Source organism: Petaurus breviceps, unplaced genomic scaffold (assembly GCF_028583685.1).
Source record: "Petaurus breviceps papuanus isolate PSGF00001 unplaced genomic scaffold, PetGlider_PUasm1.0 76, whole genome shotgun sequence".
Classification (NCBI taxonomy): domain Eukaryota; kingdom Metazoa; phylum Chordata; class Mammalia; order Diprotodontia; family Petauridae; genus Petaurus; species Petaurus breviceps.
The window spans coordinates 62,816,828-62,823,087 of NW_027186473.1; the positions used below are offsets into that span (position 1 = coordinate 62,816,828).

Sequence of the window (6,260 nt, forward strand, 5' to 3'; positions counted from 1 at the left end):
AGAAGAAGAAGAAGAAGAAGAAGAAGAAGAAGAAGAAGAAGAAGAAGAAGAAGAAGAAGAAGAAGAAGAAGAAGAAGAAGAAGAAGAAGAAGAAGAAGAAGAAGAAGAAGGAGAACATGAAGACAATGACAAGAAGATGAAGCTTGGCACTTGATCAAACTATGCTCAGTAGAGGTGAAATATTAAATGGCTACTTTGAAGCTTTGCAAAAATTATTTTAGGTTGCAATGAGCCTTGCATATTAGCCTCTCAAATGAATATGATAACGCTAATATGTTACCAAATTCAGTCTTCATCTTTCTTTTATATCCTCCATGATTCTTTTGGGCTTAGCATCCCCTTTTCTGAGTGGGAATAAAATATCTTTTTCTAAACTTTTGGGTAATGTTTTTGTTTTTTGTTTTGTTTTGTTTTTGGTGGAGAAAGGGACCCTAGACTAGAATGTGGCAATAGTACATTGTATGTAAAGGCAAGATCAAGGATATGAATTCCTTTGTATGTAGCTGAGATCAGCTGAGAAATAACTCATGGGAAGAGAGTACATTAAGAAACTAAGTGATCAGGGTGCTTGAGGGAGAGTAAAGATGTATGTTGATTGATTGTATGTCTCTCTTGGGAATTATGTTGTTATTATTTTAAATTTAGCTTAGTTTACAAAAACACAATTCAGGTTGACTTTTTGCAGGTCACTTTTGGTGTGACTTTTGGCACACCAGGATACTTTCCAACTCTTTTTCTTCAGAACAATTTTTATTAATCTACCATACATAGTTATTGTGAGAAAAGTGTTTTGTGAACCTTAAAACCCACATTGCAAGGTGCTAATTTGGCAAATGGTGATTTCCCTATACACTAGAGGTCTTTAAGAAAAGGATATACTGATTAATTGTCAAGCATGCCATAGAAAGATGTTTTTCAGTAGAAGATGACCATAGTATCATGTAATTACATCTCCAAGAGACTTCAGAAGTCATTTAGTTCAAAGGTCTTATTTTACAGATGAGAAATATAAGACCAAAAGATGTTAAATAACTTGCTCAAGATCACATAGATAGCAAACATCAGAAATGATATTTGAATCTCACTCCTTTGATACAAAGTGAGGGCTCTTTCCTTTTTACTTTCTTGACTAGCTGGCACCTATGTGGGGCAATGAGAATCAGTGGGCCTGGAGTCAGGATTATCTGACTAGAGAATAGGCCTCACAAACCACTAGTTCTGTAATTCTTGCTGACTTATTTACTCTTTGCTTCAGTTTCTTCAAATGTAGAATGGATATCATAATAGCATCTACTTCATAGAGTTGTAGACTCAAATGAGATGGTACTTGTAAAGTGCTTAATCCCTGGAAAATAGTAATTGCTTAATAAATGTTTGTTCTCTATTTACCACCCTGAAACACACTTCCTGATATCATTACCCCCTTCCAACTGTGAGGTTTTATGAGTCTTTCATGGTACAATATTGCATTAATTTACAGAGTCTGTGGATTTGGGTTACAATATAGCTGAACACTCTTCACTTCAACATACCTCTTTACTTTGAGATAAGGACTTTTTAGCTCTTATTCTGACTTAAGTGTTCACTAACTATGTAACTATGGGGCTCTGAAATAGTCTCTTTGTTCCTTAATTTCTTTGCCTGCTAAAGACAGATATTACCTACCCCAATCTTCTTGGTAGATTCATTTAATGAATATATGATATATTATATATAAAAGCTATTTACAAAAATATGTAAATCAAAATCTTGTTCAAATAAAATCCTTTTTGAATATAAAAAATGTCAGAAAACCATGGTTTTTCACAAATGATAGGAAGGCGTTAAATCACCATCATAAATGCAGTGTGACATTTTTTGAAATCCTATACAATTCTTGCCATAAATGCAGGTGAAAATATCAAAAGATATATATTGAAAGAAAGACAAAAAATGTTGAGTTGACTGACAAAGCTGACTGTTATATTCTTGATTTTACATCTTCTATGCGTGAGTCAGTAATAAGTAAAGCATGCATTAAATCTAAAATCAGTCCAATTCTATTTAACTAATCTTGACCTAAATAAGATCTCTAAGTAAGCAAAATAATTTCAAGTGTGAAAATGGAGAGAAAACTACAAAGAGAAAAAGAAATTAAAAAATTTACCAAAAATAAGAGAAAGAAACAAAAAAAAATAGCTATTTTTTTTTTCCCATCAAGAACAGCTGCTTTTTGTTATTTAGTTGTTTTTCAGGCATGTTCACCTCTTCATGACCCCATTTGAAGCTTTCTTGGCAAAGATATTTGAGTGGATTGCCATTTCCTTTTCCAGCTCATTTTATAATTGAAGAAACTTAGGCAAACAGGGTTAAGTTACTTGCCCAGAGACACACAGCCAGTAATTATCTGAGGGCAGATCTGAACTCAGGGAGATGAGTCTTTTTGACTCCAGAATTGACAGTCTATCTGCTGAGTCACCTAGCTGCCCCAAAGTGTCTATTAGGAATGGTGGAACCACTATATTTGGACTCTACTATCACAGTCTCATATCTGCTTCTATAGTAGAGGGAGAATCAGTACAGAAAACAACAAGTAAGAACATCTGGGTTAGACCATGTGTATAGAGACAAAGGAGATTCATTCCGGACAAAATAAAACCATGAGTATGTCAAGGGACTTAAATACAAGGTATATGGAGGAAAGGAAGACAGAAAAGGTATGGACAAAATCTTGGAAGTTATTAACATCCCTCTTCCAAAAAAAAGGTACCTGAAGGAGCATCAGGAACTACTAACCTATATGACTATTCTTCCCTCTATACAAAGTCTTCATGGGAGCCTTGTATATACAAATCAAGTATAGCCTCAAAAAGGAAACAAGTAAATTTTTGCAAGTGACATTCAACAATGAAGCATATCTTTACCATGTCACAGTTAACTGAAAGATATAGAGAGGAAAATCCCAATATGCTCATTGTTTGTGGTTCATTAAGAAGAATTTTACTCAGTAAAACAAAATGTCACCTAAAAAGCAGCTAAATATTTGAGATCTTTAACAATCATGAAGACCATTCAAGACTCCTTGGAAGAGATAATATAAGAAGTAATGACTCTTTGGTAATAAAAATCAGGCAATGCATAAAGTAAGGAGATAATTGCTCAATAAAAGCATACACCATTGTGAAGTTGGAGATTCGGCCAGAGTCCTGGCCAAGGAAAGATTCCATATGCATTGTGATGTCTTCCAGATGTTCTTCTTTGAGATGGGATTATGCTGATCACATCAAGCTCCAAATCAGTGCAGAGGCTCCTTCAAGACTGTTATAAACCCTCAAAGGTCTTTGGCCTATATATCCAAATGGGAATGACCCAGCAGATAAAGAGTATATATTATCCAGATTTCAACATATATTTGCATGGACCAGTTAAGGCAACAAGCTGGGTCAAGAGTTCTACAGAAGTAGATCAGTGTGTGTTGCTTATAAGAAATTGTAAAGCTCTTTTACTGATGAAAGCAAAAACCCCAGACTTTCAATACTAACATTTCACTGGTTTAACTATGTGGCAGTGAGACATGGGTTATCATTGCATTGAAAGAACTAAAAATAAACAATAAAGGAAGAAGTAAATATGTGAACAGGCAGCAGCATAAAATCCACAAGTGACTCCAAAGAACAACATGAGAAAAGGGGATCATAGAATCAGAGTTTAAGAGATGAAAGAGATTTTAGAAATTAGATAGTTCAAAGCCCTCATATTGCAGATCAGATCTTGAGAGCTAAAATGAATTGTCAAAGGAACTGCATACTGGGAAGAGATTGTAAGCTGGCAAACTGGGAAGAGCAGCTCAACAAGAAGAAATTCCCTGCACTAATACAAGTCATTGACAGCTACTTTGCAAGATAAAGTCTTTAAGGTATTCCCTGGGGCATTGAGAAGTTAAAGTGACTTATCCAGGGCATTTATTGGAGGCAGGGTTTGAACCCAGGTCTTTCTAACAATGAAGATAATTTTCTATCTACTGTTCCTTCAGGCTTCTCTAAACTAGGCATTTGTTGGGCATGTAAGTAGCTGAGAACTACAGAATTCTGATGGGTTTTTCTAAATGAGAACAATTAAACCAAGGAAAGTTATTTAAAAAAAAATCACATCTCAGAATCACAATTCCCATTATGAGTCAACCAGGCAATCTTGGACGCCATTTATAATATAGGATAAACAGCAGTAAATCCGGCCCTGTGGCTTTAAATAGCTTTCCTCTTCTTCTCTCCCCTCACCAAGATTAGCAAACACATTTCATATTCTTTCTACCACTAGGTATGTGGACTTCATCACTGTGGTGATGAAGCCACAATTGGTACTTACATAATTAGCAGAAGAGTGGGTCAGCAGCAGTGGGATGGTTTCAACTCTCATCATTCCACAGTAACATTCCAATTCTAATTGGGGTCCCATGGTTGTCAGCAGCTTGCATGATCAAGTTTTCAATTTTTTGCCTGCCTTCACTGTGCTATCTTTGGTCTGGTTCCACTGTCTCTCAGGGATTAGCAATATGCACACTCCCGGTCTAACAGCTTTACTTGTCTCTAGGCAGCACTGAACTTTGAAGTTAATGCTACAGGAGATCAGCCCTTCTATTGCAAGGCTCTTTATTTGGAAAACTCTTGTTAATTGATTATAAGTCTGCTTTAGACTTGAGGTTTTTTAAATTTAGTTTACAAGGAAGACCTTTCAGGATGCTTTGGAGCCTCATATGAGTCATTCAGCTTGCTAGGAGTCTTTTCCAGCTTAGTTGTGAGCTGTATCCTTCATCTACCCCCTCCGTGGGCTATTAAGAGGAAAAGGCTTGGCAAACCATAAAGCACTATATAAATGTGAGTTATTGTTATTATTTCTGTGAGTTCTTGAGAGGAGGGGGTGACACCAACTGGAATTCTGACAGCTGGCAGTGGTTTCAATATTACTTACATTATTCCTCACTTGTGTCTCTCTTCTTTCAAAAGGTTCTCAAGTTCAGGGTTGCTGCAGTGAAAAAGCATCAGTTGTAGAAATTTTACATCTCATCAGTCATGAGCTCACTTAACAAAGGAATGAGGTGTGACTATAAAGTAAGAATTAAAAACTCATGGAATGTTAACACGGGAAGGGACCTTAGGGCTCATCTTGTGCAACCCTCCCATATTATACATGACAATATTGAGGCCCAGAGCAAACGAATCACTGGATTGAAGACATGGAGAATTTTGTAGGAGAGCTGAACCCAGGTCTTCTGACTCCAAACCCATTAACACATTGACTCTCAAATGGTTTTTCAGTTGTTAAATATCACAAAATATATACTGCCAAGTATGAGTTTTTGTTCCAACACATTATCCAGTCCCTCACACAATGTAAGCACTTCATAAATGTTTATTGATTGCCCCCTTCAACATAGTCATTTCAGGATGTATTCCAACAATACTACTTCTCAAGAGCCATAACGGAGGAGATTTTTACCTTCAGTAAAAACAGTTGTGGGTAGATGACAGATAATAGGGCAATCAGAGGTGAAGCTGTACTAAAAGCAGGGGCAGTCTAACTTTTATTATAAATGGGGCTGGTGAAAGGGAGACAGAACCCTTGAGAGGCACATCAGAACATTGGAACCATAGGGGGAGTGGCTTGGTAGTGTCTAACTGCACTACAGAGTGGAATTGATCAATGGGATACTGTGAAGTGAGGATGTGGGACAATGGTCGTCATGGTAAGAATGTGGCCCTTCCTGGGGAGGGAGTAAACCCTGTCTTGCAAATTCTAGATGTTGGTGCCAAAGAGCAATCTCCCATTTGCTACATGCTAGTTATCTCTCCACCAATGCTTAAGATATTCTCGGAGGCACTCTTTAAAAATGCTCTGTAGATATTGTATTATTGTTTTTATGTCTTTCCTCAATGGTGGCAAATCCCTTGAGAGTTTATTTGATTTCTGAAAACAGGTAAGAGTCATTTAAAATGCAATCAAGTGAATGACATAAGTGATCAAATTAGCTAAGATTGTTTTCTGTGGTCTTAAATTGATGAGACAAGGCTCATTTATGAACTCCAAAGGTAATTTCCAAAAAGCAGTTCTACAGATGTTCTGAATTCTAGAGCATATGTATAGCTTCCCCAGTTGAGTATTATAAAGAGATGGCGTTGATTTAAATGAAGTTTCATTATGTACATTAAAAGCCAGTCTCACCCCTTTTCAGTCCCATAAAAACAGGTTGCAGAAGACCCTGCTACTTCCTGGTCATATGGCCT

At 36.6% G+C, this 6,260-nt stretch overlaps 1 long non-coding RNA gene across 1 annotated transcript in view; it reads right to left on the bottom strand.

Annotated features, from left to right (window-relative positions):
* Window positions 1-4,988, bottom strand: part of LOC138174857 (uncharacterized) — a 155,588-nt gene extending 150,600 nt beyond the window's left edge. Inside the window, exon 1 of the long non-coding RNA XR_011171834.1 lies at window positions 4,345-4,988. This is a non-coding gene — a long non-coding RNA (uncharacterized lncRNA). The remainder of the gene's footprint in view (window positions 1-4,344) is intronic.
* Window positions 4,989-6,260: the final 1,272 nt, after the last annotated feature.